Genomic DNA, 23,898 nt, shown 5'->3' on the forward strand with positions numbered 1-23,898 from the left:
TCTGGTTGTTTTTTGTACGGCGTTTTACTTCCATCCCTGTTGCTGAGTTCAAGAGTGGGTAACTTGCGTTGTGCTAACTCAAGTTATATCGGGCAGTCTTATCCTGGACAACATATCCATACGTTTGGGTTTAGCATTACTTCAGAGTATACCCGCGAACTAATGTGTTAAGGATAGCTTGTTGAACCTGTGATTCTTCCCTCATCAATTTGTTTGTGGATATGTTGTAAAACCATTACTTCAGAGGTGCTCCACTATATAACCATGTGCTCATGGATATGTTGTAAAACAATGTGGGTGGAGTGGGTGGGGCGAAAAATACATGTTTCGACCAATGCCCATGCGCCTATACCATGCACCAAGTTCCTCTCCTATTCGTATTTGTTTTTGGCGAATTTTTCTTTAGGAAATTAATTCCAAAAATATTTTCTTAAAAGTTTTATTTGTGGGAAATTCTTTTTACGAGTTTTACTTGTTTTTGAAGAAAACCAAGACCTAACTTGATTTGCAAGTATCTCATCCTATAAATATGACTCGAAATTTTTTTCTCAAAATACACAAGCAGCGACTATCTCTAGTATACTTTTCTTCTTCTGGTTGTTTTTTGTACGGCGTTTTACTTCCATCCCTGTTGCTGAGTTCAAGAGTGGGTAACTTGCGTTGTGCTAACTCAAGTTATATCGGGCAGTCTTATCCTGGACAACATATCCATACGTTTGGGTTTAGCATTACTTCAGAGTATACCCGCGAACTAATGTGTTAAGGACAGCTTGTTGAACCTGTGATTCTTCCCTCATCAATTTGTTTGTGGATATGTTGTAAAACCATTACTTCAGAGGTGCTCCACTATATAACCATGTGCTCATGGATATGTTGTAAAACAATGTGGGTGGAGTGGGTGGGGCGAAAAATACATGTTTCGACCAATGCCCATGCGCCTATACCATGCACCAAGTTCCTCTCCTATTCGTATTTGTTTTTGGCGAATTTTTCTTTAGGAAATTAATTCCAAAAATATTTTCTTAAAAGTTTTATTTGTGGGAAATTCTTTTTACGAGTTTTACTTGTTTTTGAAGAAAACCAAGACCTAACTTGATTTGCAAGTATCTCATCCTATAAATATGACTCGAAATTTTTTTCTCAAAATACACAAGCAGCGACTATCTCTAGTCTACTTTTCTTCTTCTTGTTGTTTTTTGTGCGGCGTTTTGCTTCCATCCCTGTTGCTGAGTTCAAGAGTGGGTAACTTGCGTTGTGCTAATTCAAATTATATCGGGCAGTCTTATCCTGGACAACATATCCATACGTTTGGGTTTAGCATTACTTCAGAATATACCCGCGAACTAATGTGTCAAGGACAGCTTGTTGAACCTGTGATTCTTCCCTCATCAATTTGTTCGTGGATATGTTGTAAAACCATTACTTCGGAGGTGCTCCACTATATAACCATGTGCTCATGGATATGTTGTAAAACAATGTGGGTGGAGCGGGTGGGGCGAAAAATACATGTTTCGACCAATGCCCATGCGCGTATACCATGCACCAAGTTCCTCTCCTATTCGTATTTATTTTTGGCGAATTTTTCTTTTGGAAATTAATTCCAAAAATATTTTCTTAAAAGTTTTATTTGTGGGAAATTCTTTTTACGAGTTTTACTTGTTTTTGAAGAAAACCAAGACCTAACTTGATTTGCAAGTATCTCATCCTATAAATATGACTCGAAATTCTGTTTTCCAAATACACAAGCAGCGACTATCTCTAGTATACTTTTCTTCTTCTGGTTGTTTTTTGTACGGCGTTTTACTTCCATCCCTGTTGCTGAGTTCAAGAGTGGGTAACTTGCGTTGTGCTAACTCAAGTTATATCGGGCAGTCTTATCCTGGACAACATATCCATACGTTTGGGTTTAGCATTACTTCAGAGTATACCCGCGAACTAATGTGTTAAGGACAGCTTGTTGAACCTGTGATTCTTCCCTCATCAATTTGTTTGTGGATATGTTGTAAAACCATTACTTCAGAGGTGCTCCACTATATAACCATGTGCTCATGGATATGTTGTAAAACAATGTGGGTGGAGCGGGTGGGGCGAAAAATACATGTTTCGACCAATGCCCATGCGCATATACCATGCACCAAGTTCCTCTCATATTCGTATTTGTTTTTGGCGAATTTTTCTTTAGGAAATTAATTCCAAAAATATTTTCTTAAAAGTTTTATTTGTGGGAAATTCTTTTTACGAGTTTTACTTGTTTTTGAAGAAACCAAGACCTAACTTGATTTGCAAGTATCTCATCCTATAAATATGACTCGAAATTTTTTTCTCAAAATACACAAGCAGCGACTATCTCTAGTCTACTTTTCTTCTTCTTGTTGTTTTTTGTGCGGCGTTTTACTTCCATCCCTGTTGCTGAGTTCAAGAGTGGGTAACTTGCTTTGTGCTAATTCAAATTATATCGGGCAGTCTTATCCTGCACAACATATCCATACGTTTGGGTTTAGCATTACTTCAGAATATACCCGCGAACTAATGTGTCAAGGACAGCTTGTTGAACCTGTGATTCTTCCCTCATCAATTTGTTCGTGGATATGTTGTAAAACCATTACTTCAGAGGTGCTCCACTATATAACCATGTGCACATGGATATGTTGTAAAACAATGTGGGTGGAGCGGGTGGGGAAAAAAATACGTGTTTCGACCAATGCCCATGCGTGTATACCATGCACCAAGTTCCTATCCTATTCGTATTTATTTTTGGCGAATTTTTCTTTAGGAAATTAATTCCAAAAATATTTTCTTAAAAGTTTTATTTGTGGGAAGTTCTTTTTACGAGTTTTACTTGTTTTTGAAGAAAACCAAGACCTAACTTGATTTGCAAGTATCTCATCCTATAAATATGACTCGAAATTCTGTTTTCAAAATACACAAGCAGCGACTATCTCTAGTCTACTTTTCTTCTTCTTCTTGTTGTTTTTTGTGCGGCGTTTTACTTCCATCCCTGTTGCTGAGTTCAAGAGTGGGTAACTTGCGTTGTGCTAACTCAAGTTATATTAGGCAGTCTTATCCTGAACAACATATCCATACGTTTGGGTTTAGCATTACTTCAGAGTATACCCGCGAACTAATGTGTTAAGGACAGCTTGTTGAACTGTGATTCTTCCCTCATCAATTTGTTCGTGGATATGTTGTCAAACCATTACTTCAGAGGTGCTCCACTATATAACCATGTGCTCATGGATATGTTGTAAAACAATGTGGGTGGAGCAGGTGGGGAGAAAAATACATGTTTCGACCAATGCCCATGCGCGTATACCATGCACCAAGTTCCTCTCCTATTCGTATTTATTTTTGGCGAATTTTTCTTTTGGAAATTAATTCCAAAAATATTTTCTTAAAAGTTTTATTTGTGGGAAATTCTTTTTACGAGTTTTACTTGTTTTGGAAGAAAACCAAGACCTAACTTGATTTGCAAGTATCTCATCCTATAAATATGACTCGAAAATCTGTTTTTCCAAATACACAAGCAGCGACTATCTCTAGTATACTTTTCTTCTTCTGGTTGTTTTTTGTACGGCGTTTTACTTCCATCCCTGTTGCTGAGTTCAAGAGTGGGTAACTTGCGTTGTGCTAACTCAAGTTATATCGGGCAGTCTTATCCTGGACAACATATCCATACGTTTGGGTTTAGCATTACTTCAGAGTATACCCGCGAACTAATGTGTTAAGGACAGCTTGTTGAACCTGTGATTCTTCCCTCATCAATTTGTTTGTGGATATGTTGTAAAACCATTACTTCAGAGGTGTTCCACTATATAACCATGTGCTCATGGATATGTTGTAAAACAATGTGGGTGGAGCGGGTGGGGCGAAAAATACATGTTTCGACCAATGCCCATGCGCGTATACCATGCACCAAGTTCCTCTCCTATTCGTATTTATTTTGGCGAATTTTTCTTTAGGAAATTAATTCCAAAAATATTTTCTTAAAAGTTTTATTTGTGGGAAATTCTTTTTACGAGTTTTACTTGTTTTTGAAGAAAACCAAGACCTAACTTGATTTACAAGTATCTCATCCTATAAATATGACTCGAAATTTTTTTCTCAAAATACACAAGCAGCGACTATCTCAAGTCTACTTTTCTTCTTCTTGTTGTTTTTTGTGCGGCGTTTTACTTCCATCCCTGTTGCTGAGTTCAAGAGTGGGTAACTTGCGTTGTGCTAATTCAAATTATATCGGGCAGTCTTATCCTGGACAACATATCCATACATTTGGGTTTAGCATTACTTCAGAGTATACCCGCGAACTAATGTGTCAAGGACAGCTTGTTGAACCTGTGATTCTTCCCTCATCAATTTGTTCGTGGATATGTTGTAAAACCATTACTTCAGAGGTGCTCCACTATATAACCATGTGCTCATGGATATGTTGTAAAACAATGTGGGTGGAGCGGGTGGGACGAAAAATACATGTTTCGACCAATGCCCATGCGCGTATACCAAGCACCAAGTTCCTCTCCTATTCGTATTTATTTTTGGCGAATTTTTCTTTAGGAAATTAATTCCAAAAATATTTTCTTAAAAGTTTTATTTGTGGGAAATTCTTTTTACGAGTTTTACTTGTTTTTGAAGAAAACCAAGACCTAACTTGATTTGCAAGTATCTCATCCTATAAATATGACTCGAAATTTTTTTCTCAAAATACACAAGCAGCGACTATCTCTAGTCTACTTTTCTTCTTCTTGTTGTTTTTTGTGCGGCGTTTTACTTCCATCCCTGTTGCTGAGTTCAAGAGTGGGTAACTTGCGTTGTGCTAACTCAAGTTATATCGGGCATTCTTATCCTGGACAACATATCCATACGTTTGGGTTTAGAATTACTTCAGAGTATACCCGCGAACTAATGTGTTAAGGACAGCTTGTTGAACCTGTGATTCTTCCCTCATCAATTTGTTCGTGGATATGTTGTAAAACCATTACTTCAGAGGTGCTCCACTATATAACCATGTGCTCATGGATATGTTGTAAAACAATGTGGGTGGAGCGGGTGGGGAGAAAAATACATGTTTCGACCAATGCTCATGCGCGTATACCATGCACCAAGTTCCTCTCCTATTCGTATTTATTTTTGGCGAATTTTTCTTTAGGAAATTAATTCCAAAAATATTTTCTTCAAAGTTTTATTTATGGGAAATTATTTTTACGAGTTTTACTTGTGTTTGAAGAAAACCAAGACCTAACTTGATTTGCAATTATCTCATCCTATAAATATGACTCGAAATTTTGTTCTCAAAATACACAAGCAGCGACTATCTCTAGTCTACTTTTCTTCTTCTTGTTGTTGTTTTTTGTGCGGCGTTTTACTTCCATCCCTGTTGCTGAGTTCAAGAGTGGGTAACTTGCGTTGTGCTAACTCATGTTATATCGGGCAGTCTTATCCTGGACAACATATCCATACGTTTCGGTTTAGCATTACTTCAGAGTATACCCGCGAACTAATGTGTTAAGGACAGCTTGTTGAACCTGTGATTCTTCCCTCATCAATTTGTTCGTGGATATGTTGTAAAACCATTACTTCAAAGGTGCTCCACTATATAACCATGTGCTCATGGATATGTTGTAAAACAATGTGGGTGGAGCGGTTGGGGCGAAAAATACATGTTTCGACCAATGCCCATGCGTGTATACCATGCACCAAGTTCCTCTCCTATTCGTATTTATTTTTGGCGAATTTTTCTTTATGAAATTAATTCCAAAAATATTTTCTTAAAAGTTTTATTTGTGGGAAATTCTTTTTACGAGGTTTACTTGTTTTTGAAGAAAACCAAGACCTAACTTGATTTGCAAGTATCTCATCCTATAAATATGACTCGAAATTTTGTTCTCAAAATACACAAGCAGCGACTATCTCTAGTCTATTTTTCTTCTTCTTGTTGTTTTTTGTGCGGCGTTTTACTTCCATCCCTGTTGCTGAGTTCAAGAGTGGGTAACTTGCATTGTGCTAACTCAAGTTATATCGGGCAGTCTTATCCTGGACAACATATCAAGACGTTTGGGTTTAGCATTACTTCAGAGTATATCCGCGAACTAATGTGTTAAGGACAGCTTGTTGAACCTGTGATTCTTCCCTCATCAATTTGTTCGTGGATATGTTGTAAAACCATTACCTCAGAGGTGCTCCACTATATAACCATGTGCTCATGGATATGTTGTAAAACAATGTGGGTGGAGCGGGTGGGGAGAAAAATACATGTTTCGACCAATGCCCATGCGTGTATACCATGCACCAAGTTCCTCTCCTATTCGTATTTATTTGTGGCGAATTTTTCTTTAGGAAATTAATTCCAAAAAAATATTTTCTTAAAAGTTTTATTTGTGGGAAATTCTTTTTACGAGTTTTACTTGTTTTTGAAGAAAACCAAGACCTAACTTGATTTGCAAGTATCTCATCCTATAAATATGACTCGAAATTTTGTTCTCAAAATACACAAGCAGCGACTATCTCTAGTCTATTTTTCTTCTTCTTGTTGTTTTTTGTGCGGCGTTTTACTTCCATCCCTGTTGCTGAGTTCAAGAGTGGGTAACTTGCATTGTGCTAACTCAAGTTATATCGGGCAGTCTTATCCTGGACAACATATCAAGACGTTTGGGTTTAGCATTACTTCAGAGTATACCCGCGAACTAATGTGTTAAGGACAGCTTGTTGAACCTGTGATTCTTCCCTCATCAATTTGTTCGTGGATATGTTGTAAAACTATTACTTCAGAGGTGCTCCACTATATAACCATGTGCTCATGGATATGTTGTAAAACAATGTGGGTGGAGCGGGTGGGGAGAAAAATACATGTTTCGACCAATGCCCATGCGCGTATACCATGCACCAAGTTCCTCTCCTATTCGTATTTATTTTTGGCGAATTTTTCTTTAAGAAATTAATTCCAAAAATATTTTCTTAAAAGTTTTATTTGTGGGAAATTTTTTTTACGAGTTTTACTTGTTTTTGAAGAAAACCAAGACCTAACTTGATTTGCAAGTATCTCATCCTATAAATATGACTCGAAATTCTATTTTCAAAATACACAAGCAGCGACTATCTCTAGTATACTTTTCTTCTTGTTGTTGTTTTTTGTGCCGGGTTTTACTTCCATCCCTGTTGCTGAGTTCAACAGTGGGTAACTTGCGTTGTGCTAACTCAAGTTATATCAGGCAGTCTTATCCTGGACAACATATCCATACGTTTGGGTTTAGCATTACTTCAGAGTATACCCGCGAACTAATGTGTTAAGGACAGCTTGTTGAACCTGTGATTCTTCCCTCATCAATTTGTTCGTGGATATGTTGTAAAACCATTACTTCAGAGGTGCTCCACTATATAACCATGTGCTCATGGATATGTTGTAAAACAATGTGGGTGGAGCGGGTGGGGCGAAAAATACATGTTTCGACCAATGCCCATGCGCGTATACCATGCACCAAGTTCCTCTCCTATTCGTATTTATTTTTGGCGAATTTTTCTTTAGGAAATTAATTCCAAAAATATTTTCTTAAAAGTTTTATTTGTGGGAAATTCTTTTTACGAGTTTTACTTGTTTTTGAAGAAAACCAAGACCTAACTTGATTTGCAAGTATCTCATCCTATAAATATGACTCGAAATTCAGTTTCCAAAATACACAAGCAGCGACTATCTCTAGTCTACTTTTCTTCTTCTTGTTGTTTTTGGTGCAGCGTTTTACTTCCATCCCTGTTGCTGAGTTCAAGAGTGGGTAACTTGCGTTGTGCTAACTCAAGTTATATCGGGCAGTCTTATCCTGGACAACATATCCATACGTTTGGGTTTAGCATTACTTCAGAGTATACCCGCGAACTAATGTGTTAAGGACAGCTTGTTGAACCTGTGATTCTTCCCTCATCAATTTGTTCGTGGATATGTTGTAAAACCATTACTTCAGAGGTGCTCCAGTATATAACCATATGCTCATGGATATGTTGTAAAACAATGTGGGTGGAGCGGGTGGGGCGAAAAATACATGTTTCGACCAATGCCCATGCGTGTATACCATGCACCAAGTTCCTCTCCTATTCGTATTTATTTTTGGCGAATTTTTCTTTAGGAAATTAATTCCAAAAATATTTTCTTAAAAGTTTTATTTGTGGGAAATTCTTTTTACGAGTTTTACTTGTTTTTGAAGAAAAACAAGACCTAACTTGATTTGCAAGTATCTCATCCTATAAATATGACTCGAAATTCTGTTTTCAAAATACACAAGCAGCGACTATCTCTAGTCTACTTTTCTTCTTCTTGTTGTTTTTTGTACGGCGTTTTACTTCCATCCCTGTTGCTGAGTTCAAGAGTGAATAACTTGCGTTGTGCTAACTCAAGTTATATCGGGCAGTCTTATCCTGGACAACATATCCATACGTTTGGGTTTAGCATTACTTCAGAGTATACCCGCGAACTAATGTGTTAAGGACAGCTTGTTGAACCCGTGATTCTTCCCTCATCAATTTGTTCGTGGATATGTTGTAAAACCATTACTTCAGAGGTGCTCCACTATATAACCATGTGCTCATGGATATGTTGTAAAACAATGTGGGTGGAGCGGGTGGGGCGAAAAATACATGTTTCGACCAATGCCCATGCGCGTATACCATGAACCAAGTTCCTCTCCTATTCGTATTTATTTTTGGCGAATTTTTCTTTAGGAAATTAATTCCAAAAATATTTTCTTAAAAGTTTTATTTGTGGGAAATTCTTTTTACGAGTTTTACTTGTTTTTGAAGAAAACCAAGACCTAACTTGATTTGCAAGTATCTCATCCTATAAATATGACTCGAAATTCTGTTTTCAAAATACACAAGCAGCGACTATCTCTAGTCTACTTTTCTTCTTCTTGTTGTTTTTTGTGCGGCGTATTACTTCCATCCCTGTTGCTGAGTTCAAGAGTGGGTAACTTGCGTTGTGCTAACTCAAGTTATATCGGGCAGTCTTATCCTGGACAACATATCCATACGTTTGGGTTTAGCATTACTTCAGAGTATACCCGCGAACTAATGTGTTAAGGACAGCTTGTTGAACCTGTGATTCTTCCCTCATCAATTTGTTCGTGGATATGTTGTAAAACCATTACTTCAGAGGTGCTCCACTATATAACCATGTGCTCATGGATATGTTGTAAAACAATGTGGGTGGAGCGGGTGGGGAGAAAAATACATGTTTCGACCAATGCCCATGCGTGTATACCATGCACCAAGTTCCTCTCCTATTCGTATTTATTTGTGGCGAATTTTTCTTTAGGAAATTAATTCCAAAAAAATATTTTCTTAAAAGTTTTATTTGTGGGAAATTCTTTTTACGAGTTTTACTTGTTTTTGAAGAAAACCAAGACCTAACTTGATTTGCAAGTATCTCATCCTATAAATATGACTCGAAATTCTGTTTTCAAAATACACAAGAATCGACTATCTCTAGTCTACTTTTCTTCTTCTTGTTGTTTTTTGTGCGGCGTTTTACTTCCATCCCTGTTGCTGAGTTCAAGAGTGGGTAACTTTCGTTGTGCTAACTCAACTTATATCGGGAAGTCTTATCCTGGACAACATATCCATACATTTGGGTTTAACATTACTTCAGAGTATACCCGGGAACTAATGTGTTAAGGACAGCTTGTTGAACCTGTGATTCTTCCCTCATCAATTTGTTCGTGGATATGTTGTAAAACTATTACTTCAGAGGTGCTCCACTATATAACCATGTGCTCATGGATATGTTGTAAAACAATGTGGGTGGAGCGGGTGGGGAGAAAAATACATGTTTCGACCAATGCCCATGCGCGTATACCATGCACCAAGTTCCTCTCCTATTCGTATTTATTTTTGGCGAATTTTTCTTTAAGAAATTAATTCCAAAAATATTTTCTTAAAAGTTTTATTTGTGGGAAATTTTTTTTACGAGTTTTACTTGTTTTTGAAGAAAACCAAGACCTAACTTGATTTGCAAGTATCTCATCCTATAAATATGACTCGAAATTCTATTTTCAAAATACACAAGCAGCGACTATCTCTAGTATACTTTTCTTCTTGTTGTTGTTTTTTGTGCCGGGTTTTACTTCCATCCCTGTTGCTGAGTTCAACAGTGGGTAACTTGCGTTGTGCTAACTCAAGTTATATCAGGCAGTCTTATCCTGGACAACATATCCATACGTTTGGGTTTAGCATTACTTCAGAGTATACCCGCGAACTAATGTGTTAAGGACAGCTTGTTGAACCTGTGATTCTTCCCTCATCAATTTGTTCGTGGATATGTTGTAAAACCATTACTTCAGAGGTGCTCCACTATATAACCATGTGCTCATGGATATGTTGTAAAACAATGTGGGTGGAGCGGGTGGGGCGAAAAATACATGTTTCGACCAATGCCCATGCGCGTATACCATGCACCAAGTTCCTCTCCTATTCGTATTTATTTTTGGCGAATTTTTCTTTAGGAAATTAATTCCAAAAATATTTTCTTAAAAGTTTTATTTGTGGGAAATTCTTTTTACGAGTTTTACTTGTTTTTGAAGAAAACCAAGACCTAACTTGATTTGCAATTATCTCATCCTATAAATATGACTCGAAATTTTGTTCTCAAAATACACAAGCAACGACTATCATTAGTCTACTTTTCTTCTTCTTGTTGTTGTTTTTTGTGCGGCGTTTTACTTCCATCCCTGTTGCTGAGTTCAAGAGTGGGTAACTTGCGTTGTGCTAACTCAAGTTATATCGGGCAGTCTTATCCTGGACAACATATCCATACGTTTGGGTTTAGCATTACTTCAGAGTATACCCGCGAACTAATGTGTTAAGGACAGCTTGTTGAACCTGTGATTCTTCCCTCATCAATTTTTTCGTGGATATGTTGTAAAACCATTACTTCAGAGGTGCTCCAGTATATAACCATATGCTCATGGATATGTTGTAAAACAATGTGGGTGGAGCGGGTGGGGCGAAAAATACATGTTTCGACCAATGCCCATGCGTGTATATCATGCACCAAGTTCCTCTCCTATTCGTATTTATTTTTGGCGAATTTTTCTTTAGGAAATTAATTCCAAAAATATTTTCTTAAAAGTTTTATTTGTGGGAAATTCTTTTTACGAGTTTTACTTGTTTTTGAAGAAAACCAAGACCTAACTTGATTTGCAAGTATCTCATCCTATAAATATGACTCGAAATTCTGTTTTCAAAATACACAAGCAGCGACTATCTCTAGTCTACTTTTCTTCTTCTTGTTGTTTTTTGTACGGCGTTTTACTTCCATCCCTGTTGCTGAGTTCAAGAGTGAATAACTTGCGTTGTGCTAACTCAAGTTATATCGGGCAGTCTTATCCTGGACAACATATCCATACGTTTGGGTTTAGCATTACTTCAGAGTATACCCGCGAACTAATGTGTTAAGGACAGCTTGTTGAACCCGTGATTCTTCCCTCATCAATTTGTTCGTGGATATGTTGTAAAACCATTACTTCAGAGGTGCTCCACTATATAACCATGTGCTCATGGATATGTTGTAAAACAATGTGGGTGGAGCGGGTGGGGCGAAAAATACATGTTTCGACCAATGCCCATGCGTGTATACCATGCACCAAGTTCCTATCCTATTCGTATTTATTTTTGGCGAATTTTTCTTTAGGAAATTAATTCCAAAAATATTTTCTTAAAAGTTTTATTTGTGGGAAGTTCTTTTTACGAGTTTTACTTGTTTTTGAAGAAAACCAAGACCTAACTTGATTTGCAAGTATCTCATCCTATAAATATGACTCGAAATTCTGTTTTCAAAATACACAAGCAGCGACTATCTCTAGTCTACTTTTCTTCTTCTTGTTGTTTTTTGTGCGGCGTTTTACTTCCATCCCTGTTGCTGAGTTCAAGAGTGGGTAACTTGCGTTGTGCTAATTCAAATTATATCGGGCAGTCTTATCCTGGACAACATATCCATACATTTGGGTTTAGCATTACTTCAGAGTATACCCGCGAACTAATGTGTCAAGGACAGCTTGTTGAACCTGTGATTCTTCCCTCATCAATTTGTTCGTGGATATGTTGTAAAACCATTACTTCAGAGGTGCTCCACTATATAACCATGTGCTCATGGATATGTTGTAAAACAATGTGGGTGGAGCGGGTGGGACGAAAAATACATGTTTCGACCAATACCCATGCGCGTATACCAAGCACCAAGTTCCTCTCCTATTCGTATATATTTTTGGCGAATTTTTCTTTAGGAAATTAATTCCAAAAATATTTTCTTAAAAGTTTTATTTGTGGGAAATTCTTTTTACGAGTTTTACTTGTTTTTGAAGAAAACCAAGACCTAACTTGATTTGCAAGTATCTCATCCTATAAATATGACTCGAAATTTTTTTCTCAAAATACACAAGCAGCGACTATCTCTAGTCTACTTTTCTTCTTCTTGTTGTTTTTTGTGCGGCGTTTTACTTCCATCCCTGTTGCTGAGTTCAAGAGTGGGTAACTTGCGTTGTGCTAACTCAAGTTATATCGGGCATTCTTATCCTGGACAACATATCCATACGTTTGGGTTTAGAATTACTTCAGAGTATACCCGCGAACTAATGTGTTAAGGACAGCTTGTTGAACCTGTGATTCTTCCCTCATCAATTTGTTCGTGGATATGTTGTAAAACCATTACTTCAGAGGTGCTCCACTATATAACCATGTGCTCATGGATATGTTGTAAAACAATGTGGGTGGAGCGGGTGGGGAGAAAAATACATGTTTCGACCAATGCTCATGCGCGTATACCATGCACCAAGTTCCTCTCCTATTCGTATTTATTTTTGGCGAATTTTTCTTTAGGAAATTAATTCCAAAAATATTTTCTTATGCGTGTATATCATGCACCAAGTTCCTCTCCTATTCGTATTTATTTTTGGCGAATTTTTCTTTAGGAAATTAATTCCAAAAATATTTTCTTAAAAGTTTTATTTGTGGGAAATTCTTTTTACGAGTTTTACTTGTTTTTGAAGAAAACCAAGACCTAACTTGATTTGCAAGTATCTCATCCTATAAATATGACTCGAAATTCTGTTTTCAAAATACACAAGCAGCGACTATCTCTAGTCTACTTTTCTTCTTCTTGTTGTTTTTTGTGCGGCGTTTTACTTTCATCCCTGTTGCTGAGTTCAAGAGTGGGTAACTTGCGTTGTGCTAACTCAAGTTATATAGGGCAGTCTTATCCTGGACAACATATCCATACGTTTGGGTTTAGCATTACTTCAGAGTATACCCGCGAACTAATGTGTTAAGGACAGCTTGTTGAACCTGTGATTCTTCCCTCATCAATTTGTTTGTGGATATGTTGTAAAACCATTACTTCAGAGGTGCTCCACTATATAACCATGTGCTCATGGATATGTTGTAAAACAATGTGGGTGGAGCGGGTGGGGCGAAAAATACATGTTTCGACCAATGCCCATGCGCATATACCATGCACCAAGTTCCTCTCATATTCGTATTTGTTTTTGGCGAATTTTTCTTTAGGAAATTAATTCCAAAAATATTTTCTTAAAAGTTTTATTTGTGGGAAATTCTTTTTACGAGTTTTACTTGTTTTTGAAGAAACCAAGACCTAACTTGATTTGCAAGTATCTCATCCTATAAATATGACTCGAAATTTTTTTCTCAAAATACACAAGCAGCGACTATCTCTAGTCTACTTTTCTTCTTCTTGTTGTTTTTTGTGCGGCGTTTTACTTCCATCCCTGTTGCTGAGTTCAAGAGTGGGTAACTTGCGTTGTGCTAACTCAAGTTATATCGGGCATTCTTATCCTGGACAACATATCCATACGTTTGGGTTTAGAATTACTTCAGAGTATACCCGCGAACTAATGTGTTAAGGACAGCTTGTTGAACCTGTGATTCTTCCCTCATCAATTTGTTCGTGGATATGTTGTAAAACCATTACTTCAGAGGTGCTCCACTATATAACCATGTGCTCATGGATATGTTGTAAAACAATGTGGGTGGAGCGGGTGGGGAGAAAAATACATGTTTCGACCAATGCTCATGCGCGTATACCATGCACCAAGTTCCTCTCCTATTCGTATTTATTTTTGGCGAATTTTTCTTTAGGAAATTAATTCCAAAAATATTTTCTTAAAAGTTTTATTTATGGGAAATTATTTTTACGAGTTTTACTTGTTTTTGAAGAAAACCAAGACCTAACTTGATTTGCAATTATCTCATCCTATAAATATGACTCGAAATTTTGTTCTCAAAATACACAAGCAGCGACTATCTCTAGTCTACTTTTCTTCTTCTTGTTGTTGTTTTTTGTGCGGCGTTTTACTTCCATCCCTGTTGCTGAGTTCAAGAGTGGGTAACTTGCGTTGTGCTAACTCATGTTATATCGGGCAGTCTTATCCTGGACAACATATCCATACGTTTGGGTTTAGCATTACTTCAGAGTATACCCGCGAACTAATGTGTTAAGGACAGCTTGTTGAACCTGTGATTCTTCCCTCATCAATTTGTTCGTGGATATGTTGTAAAACCATTACTTCAAAGGTGCTCCACTATATAACCATGTGCTCATGGATATGTTGTAAAACAATGTGGGTGGAGCGGGTGGGGCGAAAAATACATGTTTCGACCAATGCCCATGCGTGTATACCATGCACCAAGTTCCTCTCCTATTCGTATTTATTTTTGGCGAATTTTTCTTTAGGAAATTAATTCCAAAAATATTTTCTTAAAAGTTTTATTTGTGGGAAATTCTTTTTACGAGTTTTACTTGTTTTTGAAGAAAACCAAGACCTAACTTGATTTGCAAGTATCTCATCCTATAAATATGACTCGAAATTTTGTTCTCAAAATACACAAGCAGCGACTATCTCTAGTCTATTTTTCTTCTTCTTGTTGTTTTTTGTGCGGCGTTTTACTTCCATCCCTGTTGCTGAGTTCAAGAGTGGGTAACTTGCATTGTGCTAACTCAAGTTATATCGGGCAGTCTTATCCTGGACAACATATCAAGACGTTTGGGTTTAGCATTACTTCAGAGTATATCCGCGAACTAATGTGTTAAGGACAGCTTGTTGAACCTGTGATTCTTCCCTCATCAATTTGTTCGTGGATATGTTGTAAAACCATTACCTCAGAGGTGCTCCACTATATAACCATGTGCTCATGGATATGTTGTAAAACAATGTGGGTGGAGAGGGTGGGGAGAAAAATACATGTTTCGACCAATGCCCATGCGTGTATACCATGCACCAAGTTCCTCTCCTATTCGTATTTATTTGTGGCGAATTTTTCTTTAGGAAATTAATTCCAAAAAAATATTTTCTTAAAAGTTTTATTTGTGGGAAATTCTTTTTACGAGTTTTACTTGTTTTTGAAGAAAACCAAGACCTAACTTGATTTGCAAGTATCTCATCCTATAAATATGACTCGAAATTCTGTTTTCAAAATACACAAGAATCGACTATCTCTAGTCTACTTTTCTTCTTCTTGTTGTTTTTTGTGCGGCGTTTTACTTCCATCCCTGTTGCTGAGTTCAAGAGTGGGTAACTTTCGTTGTGCTAACTCAACTTATATCGGGAAGTCTTATCCTGGACAACATATCCATACATTTGGGTTTAACATTACTTCAGAGTATACCCGGGAACTAATGTGTTAAGGACAGCTTGTTGAACCTGTGATTCTTCCCTCATCAATTTGTTCGTGGATATGTTGTAAAACTATTACTTCAGAGGTGCTCCACTATATAACCATGTGCTCATGGATATGTTGTAAAACAATGTGGGTGGAGCGGGTGGGGAGAAAAATACATGTTTCGACCAATGCCCATGCGCGTATACCATGCACCAAGTTCCTCTCCTATTCGTATTTATTTTTGGCGAATTTTTCTTTAAGAAATTAATTCCAAAAATATTTTCTTAAAAGTTTTATTTGTGGGAAATTCTTTTTACGAGTTTTACTTGTTTTTGAAGAAAACCAAGACCTAACTTGATTTGCAAGTATCTCATCCTATAAATATGACTCGAAATTCTGTTTTCAAAATACACAAGCAGCGACTATCTCTAGTATACTTTTCTTCTTCTTGTTGTTTTTTGTGCGGGGTTTTACTTCCATCCCTGTTGCTGAGTTCAAGAGTGGGTAACTTGCGTTGTGCTAACTCAAGTTATATCAGGCAGTCTTATCCTGGACAACATATCCATACGTTTGGGTTTAGCATTACTTCAGAGTATACCTGCGAACTAATGTGTTAAGGACAGCTTGTTGAACCAGTGATTCTTCCCTCATCAATTTGTTCGTGGATATGTTGTAAAACCATTACTTCAGAGGTGCTCCACTATATAACCATGTGCTCATGGATATGTTGTAAAACAATGTGGGTGGAGCGGGTGGGGCAAAAAATACATGTTTCGACCAATGCCCATGCGCGTATACCATGCACCAAGTTCCTCTCCTATTCGTATTTATTTTTGGCGAATTTTTCTTTAGGAAATTAATTCCAAAATATTTTCTTAAAAGTTTTATTTGTGGGAAATTCTTTTTACGAGTTTTACTTGTTTTTGAAGAAAACCAAGACCTAACTTGATTTGCAATTATCTCATCCTATAAATATGACTCGAAATTTTGTTCTCAAAATACACAAGCAACGACTATCTCTAGTCTACTTTTCTTCTTCTTGTTGTTGTTTTTTGTGCGGCGTTTTACTTCCATCCCTGTTGCTGAGTTCAAGAGTGGGTAACTTGCGTTGTGCTAACTCAAGTTATATCGGGCAGTCTTATCCTGGACAACATATCCATACGTTTGGGTTTAGCATTACTTCAGAGTATACCCGCGAACTAATGTGTTAAGGACAGCTTGTTGAACCTGTGATTCTTCCCTCATCAATTTTTTCGTGGATATGTTGTAAAACCATTACTTCAGAGGTGCTCCAGTATATAACCATATGCTCATGGATATGTTGTAAAACAATGTGGGTGGAGCGGGTGGGGCGAAAAATACATGTTTCGACCAATGCCCATGCGTGTATATCATGCACCAAGTTCCTCTCCTATTCGTATTTATTTTTGGCGAATTTTTCTTTAGGAAATTAATTCCAAAAATATTTTCTTAAAAGTTTTATTTGTGGGAAATTCTTTTTACGAGTTTTACTTGTTTTTGAAGAAAACCAAGACCTAACTTGATTTGCAAGTATCTCATCCTATAAATATGACTCGAAATTCTGTTTTCAAAATACACAAGCAGCGACTATCTCTAGTCTACTTTTCTTCTTCTTGTTGTTTTTTGTACGGCGTTTTACTTCCATCCCTGTTGCTGAGTTCAAGAGTGAATAACTTGCGTTGTGCTAACTCAAGTTATATCGGGCAGTCTTATCCTGGACAACATATCCATACGTTTGGGTTTAGCATTACTTCAGAGTATACCCGCGAACTAATGTGTTAAGGACAGCTTGTTGAACCCGTGATTCTTCCCTCATCAATTTGTTCGTGGATATGTTGTAAAACCATTACTTCAGAGGTGCTCCACTATATAACCATGTGCTCATGGATATGTTGTAAAACAATGTGGGTGGAGCGGGTGGGGCGAAAAATACATGTTTCGACCAATGCCCATGCGTGTATACCATGCACCAAGTTCCTATCCTATTCGTATTTATTTTTGGCGAATTTTTCTTTAGGAAATTAATTCCAAAAATATTTTCTTAAAAGTTTTATTTGTGGGAAGTTCTTTTTACGAGTTTTACTTGTTTTTGAAGAAAACCAAGACCTAACTTGATTTGCAAGTATCTCATCCTATAAATATGACTCGAAATTCTGTTTTCAAAATACACAAGCAGCGACTATCTCTAGTCTACTTTTCTTCTTCTTGTTGTTTTTTGTGCGGCGTTTTACTTCCATCCCTGTTGCTGAGTTCAAGAGTGGGTAACTTGCGTTGTGCTAACTCAAGTTATATCGGGCAGTCTTATCCTGGACAACATATCCATACGTTTGGGTTTAGCATTACTTCAGAGTATACCCGCGAACTAATGTGTTAAGGATAGCTTGTTGAACCTGTGATTCTTCCCTCATCAATTTGTTCGTGGATATGTTGTAAAACCATTACTTCAGAGGTGCTCCACTATATAACCATGTGCTCATGGATATGTTGTAAAACAATGTGGGTGGAGCGGGTGGGGCGAAAAATACATGTTTCGACCAATGCCCATGCGCGTATACCATGCACCAAGTTCCTCTCCTATTCGTATTTATTTTTGGCGAATTTTTCTTTAGGAAATTAATTCCAAAAATATTTTCTTAAAAGTTTTATTTGTGGGAAATTCTTTTTACGAGTTTTACTTGTTTTTGAAGAAAACCAAGACCTAACTTGATTTGCAAGTATCTCATCCTATAAATATGACTCGAAATTCTGTTTTCAAAATACACAAGCAGCGACTATCTCTAGTCTACTTTTCTTCTTCTTGTTGTTTTTTGTGCGGCGTTTTACTTTCATCCCTGTTGCTGAGTTCAAGAGTGGGTAACTTGCGTTGTGCTAACTCAAGTTATATAGGGCAGTCTTATCCTGGACAACATATCCATACGTTTGGGTTTAGCATTACTTCAGAGTATACCCGCGAACTAATGTGTTAAGGACAGCTTGTTGAACCTGTGATTCTTCCCTCATCAATTTGTTCGTGGATATGTTGTAAAACCATTACTTCAGAGGTGCTCCACTATATAACCATGTGCTCATGGATATGTTGTAAAACAATGTGGGTGGAGCGGGTGGGGCGAAAAATACATGTTTCGACCAATGCCCATGCGCGTATACCATGCACCAAGTTCCTCTCCTATTCGTATTTATTTTTGGCGAATTTTTCTTTAGGAAATTAATTCCAAAAATATTTTCTTAAAAGTTTTATTTGTGGGAAATTCTTTTTACGAGTTTTACTTGTTTTTGAAGAAAACCAAGACCTAACTTGATTTGCAATTATCTCATCCTATAAATATGACTCGAAATTTTGTTCTCAAAATACACAAGCAACGACTATCTCTAGTCTACTTTTCTTCTTCTTGTTGTTGTTTTTTGTGCGGCGTTTTACTTCCATCCCTGTTGCTGAGTTCAAGAGTGGGTAACTTGCGTTGTGCTAACTCAAGTTATATCGGGCAGTCTTATCCTGGACAACATATCCATACGTTTGGGTTTAGCATTACTTCAGAGTATACCCGCGAACTAATGTGTTAAGGACAGCTTGTTGAACCTGTGATTCTTCCCTCATCAATTTTTTCGTGGATATGTTGTAAAACCATTACTTCAGAGGTGCTCCAGTATATAACCATATGCTCATGGATATGTTGTAAAACAATGTGGGTGGAGCGGGTGGGGCGAAAAATACATGTTTCGACCAATGCCCATGCGTGTATATCATGCACCAAGTTCCTCTCCTATTCGTATTTATTTTTGGCGAATTTTTCTTTAGGAAATTAATTCCAAAAATATTTTCTTAAAAGTTTTATTTGTGGGAAATTCTTTTTACGAGTTTTACTTGTTTTTGAAGAAAACCAAGACCTAACTTGATTTGCAAGTATCTCATCCTATAAATATGACTCGAAATTCTGTTTTCAAAATACACAAGCAGCGACTATCTCTAGTCTACTTTTCTTCTTCTTGTTGTTTTTTGTACGGCGTTTTACTTCCATCCCTGTTGCTGAGTTCAAGAGTGAATAACTTGCGTTGTGCTAACTCAAGTTATATCGGGCAGTCTTATCCTGGACAACATATCCATACGTTTGGGTTTAGCATTACTTCAGAGTATACCCGCGAACTAATGTGTTAAGGACAGCTTGTTGAACCCGTGATTCTTCCCTCATCAATTTGTTCGTGGATATGTTGTAAAACCATTACTTCAGAGGTGCTCCACTATATAACCATGTGCTCATGGATATGTTGTAAAACAATGTGGGTGGAGCGGGTGGGGCGAAAAATACATGTTTCGACCAATTCCCATGCGTGTATACCATGCACCAAGTTCCTATCCTATTCGTATTTATTTTTGGCGAATTTTTCTTTAGGAAATTAATTCCAAAAATATTTTCTTAAAAGTTTTATTTGTGGGAAGTTCTTTTTACGAGTTTTACTTGTTTTTGAAGAAAACCAAGACCTAACTTGATTTGCAAGTATCTCATCCTATAAATATGACTCGAAATTCTGTTTTCAAAATACACAAGCAGCGACTATCTCTAGTCTACTTTTCTTCTTGTTGTTGTTGTTTTTTGTGCGGCGTTTTACTTCCATCCCTGTTGCTGAGTTCAAGAGTGGGTAACTTGCGTTGTGCTAACTCAAGTTATATCGGGCAGTCTTATCCTGGACAACATATCCATACGTTTGGGTTTAGCATTACTTCAGAGTATACCCGCGAACTAATGTGTTAAGGACAGCTTGTTGAACCTGTGATTCTTCCCTCATCAATTTGTTCGTGGATATGTTGTAAAACCATTACTTCAGAGGTGCTCCAGTATATAACCATATGCTCATGGATATGTTGTAAAACAATATGGGTGGAGCGGGTGGGGCGAAAAATACATGTTTCGACCAATGCCCATGCGTGTATACCATGCACCAAGTTCCTCTCCTATTCGTATTTATTTTTGGCGAATTTTTCTTTAGGAAATTAATTCCAAAAATATTTTCTTAAAAGTTTTATTTGTGGGAAATTCTTTTTACGAGTTTTACTTGTTTTTGAAGAAAAACAAGACCTAACTTGATTTGCAAGTATCTCATCCTATAAATATGACTCGAAATTCTGTTTTCAAAATACACAAGCAGCGACTATCTCTAGTCTACTTTTCTTCTTCTTGTTGTTTTTTGTACGGCGTTTTACTTCCATCCCTGTTGCTGAGTTCAAGAGTGAATAACTTGCGTTGTGCTAACTCAAGTTATATCGGGCAGTCTTATCCTGGACAACATATCCATACGTTTGGGTTTAGCATTACTTCAGAGTATACCCGCGAACTAATGTGTTAAGGACAGCTTGTTGAACCCGTGATTCTTCCCTCATCAATTTGTTCGTGGATATGTTGTAAAACCATTACTTCAGAGGTGCTCCACTATATAACCATGTGCTCATGGATATGTTGTAAAACAATGTGGGTGGAGCGGGTGGGGCGAAAAATACATGTTTCGACCAATGCCCATGCGCGTATACCATGAACCAAGTTCCTCTCCTATTCGTATTTATTTTTGGCGAATTTTTCTTTAGGAAATTAATTCCAAAAATATTTTCTTAAAAGTTTTATTTGTGGGAAATTCTTTTTACGAGTTTTACTTGTTTTTGAAGAAAACCAAGACCTAACTTGATTTGCAAGTATCTCATCCTATAAATATGACTCGAAATTCTGTTTTCAAAATACACAAGCAGCGACTATCTCTAGTCTACTTTTCTTCTTCTTGTTGTTTTTTGTGCGGCGTATTACTTCCATCCCTGTTGCTGAGTTCAAGAGTGGGTAACTTGCGTTGTGCTAACTCAAGTTATATCGGGCAGTCTTATCCTGGACAACATATCCATACGTTTGGGTTTAGCATTACTTCAGAGTATACCCGCGAACTAATGTGTTAAGGACAGCTTGTTGAACCTGTGATTCTTCCCTCATCAATTTGTTCGTGGATATGTTGTAAAACCATTACTTCAGAGGTGCTCCAGTATATAACCATATGCTCATGGATATGTTGTAAAACAATGTGGGTGGAGCGGGTGGGGCGAAAAATACATGTTTCGACCAATGCCCATGCGTGTATACCATGCACCAAGTTCCTCTCCTATTCGTATTTATTTTTGGCGAATTTTTCTTTAGGAAATTAATTCCAAAAATATTTTCTTAAAAGTTTTATTTGTGGGAAATTCTTTTTACGAGTTTTACTTGTTTTTGAAGAAAAACAAGACCTAACTTGATTTGCAAGTATCTCATCCTATAAATATGACTCGAAATTCTGTTTTCAAAATACACAAGCAGCGACTATCTCTAGTCTACTTTTCTTCTTCTTGTTGTTTTTTGTACGGCGTTTTACTTCCATCCCTGTTGCTGAGTTCAAGAGTGAATAACTTGCGTTGTGCTAACTCAAGTTATATCGGGCAGTCTTATCCTGGACAACATATCCATACGTTTGGGTTTAGCATTACTTCAGAGTATACCCGCGAACTAATGTGTTAAGGACAGCTTGTTGAACCTGTGATTCTTCCCTCATCAATTTGTTCGTGGATATGTTGTAAAACCATTACTTCAGAGGTGCTCCACTATATAACCATGTGCTCATGGATATGTTGTAAAACAATGTGGGTTGAGCGGGTGGGGCGAAAAATACATGTTTCGACCAATGCCCATGCGTGTATACCATGCACCAAGTTCCTATCCTATTCGTATTTATTTTTGGCGAATTTTTCTTTAGGAAATTAATTCCAAAAATATTTTCTTAAAAGTTTTATTTGTGGGAAGTTCTTTTTACGAGTTTTACTTGTTTTTGAAGAAAACCAAGACCTAACTTGATTTGCAAGTATCTCATCCTATAAATATGACTCGAAATTCTGTTTTCAAAATACACAAGCAGCGACTATCTCTAGTCTACTTTTCTTCTTGTTGTTGTTGTTTTTTGTGCGGCGTTTTACTTCCATCCCTGTTGCTGAGTTCAAGAGTGGGTAACTTGCGTTGTGCTAACTCAAGTTATATCGGGCAGTCTTATCCTGGACAACATATCCATACGTTTGGGTTTAGCATTACTTCAGAGTATACCCGCGAACTAATGTGTTAAGGACAGCTTGTTGAACCTGTGATTCTTCCCTCATCAATTTGTTCGTGGATATGTTGTAAAACCATTACTTCAGAGGTGCTCCAGTATATAACCATATGCTCATGGATATGTTGTAAAACAATATGGGTGGAGCGGGTGGGGCGAAAAATACATGTTTCGACCAATGCCCATGCGTGTATACCATGCACCAAGTTCCTCTCCTATTCGTATTTATTTTTGGCGAATTTTTCTTTAGGAAATTAATTCCAAAAATATTTTCTTAAAAGTTTTATTTGTGGGAAATTCTTTTTACGAGTTTTACTTGTTTTTGAAGAAAAACAAGACCTAACTTGATTTGCAAGTATCTCATCCTATAAATATGACTCGAAATTCTGTTTTCAAAATACACAAGCAGCGACTATCTCTAGTCTACTTTTCTTCTTCTTGTTGTTTTTTGTACGGCGTTTTACTTCCATCCCTGTTGCTGAGTTCAAGAGTGAATAACTTGCGTTGTGCTAACTCAAGTTATATCGGGCAGTCTTATCCTGGACAACATATCCATACGTTTGGGTTTAGCATTACTTCAGAGTATACCCGCGAACTAATGTGTTAAGGACAGCTTGTTGAACCTGTGATTCTTCCCTCATCAATTTGTTCGTGGATATGTTGTAAAACCATTACTTCAGAGGTGCTCCACTATATAACCATGTTCTCATGGATATGTTGTAAAAAAATGTGGGTGGAGCGGGTGGGGCGAAAAATACATGTTTCGACCAATGCCCATGCGTGTATACCATGCACCAAGTTCCTATCCTATTCGTATTTATTTTTGGCGAATTTTTCTTTAGGAAATTAATTCCAAAAATATTTTCTTAAAAGTTTTATTTGTGGGAAGTTCTTTTTACGAGTTTTACTTGTTTTTGAAGAAAACCAAGACCTAACTTGATTTGCAAGTATCTCATCCTATAAATATGACTCGAAATTCTGTTTTCAAAATACACAAGCAGCGACTGTCTCTAGTCTACTTTTCTTCTTCTTGTTGTTGTTTTTTGTGCGGCGTTTTACTTCCATCCCTGTTGCTGAGTTCAAGACTGGGTAACTTGCGTTGTGCTAACTCAAGTTATATCGGGCAGT

The sequence above is a fragment of the Papaver somniferum genome, chromosome 3, assembly GCF_003573695.1.
Source record: "Papaver somniferum cultivar HN1 chromosome 3, ASM357369v1, whole genome shotgun sequence".
NCBI lineage: Eukaryota > Viridiplantae > Streptophyta > Magnoliopsida > Ranunculales > Papaveraceae > Papaver > Papaver somniferum.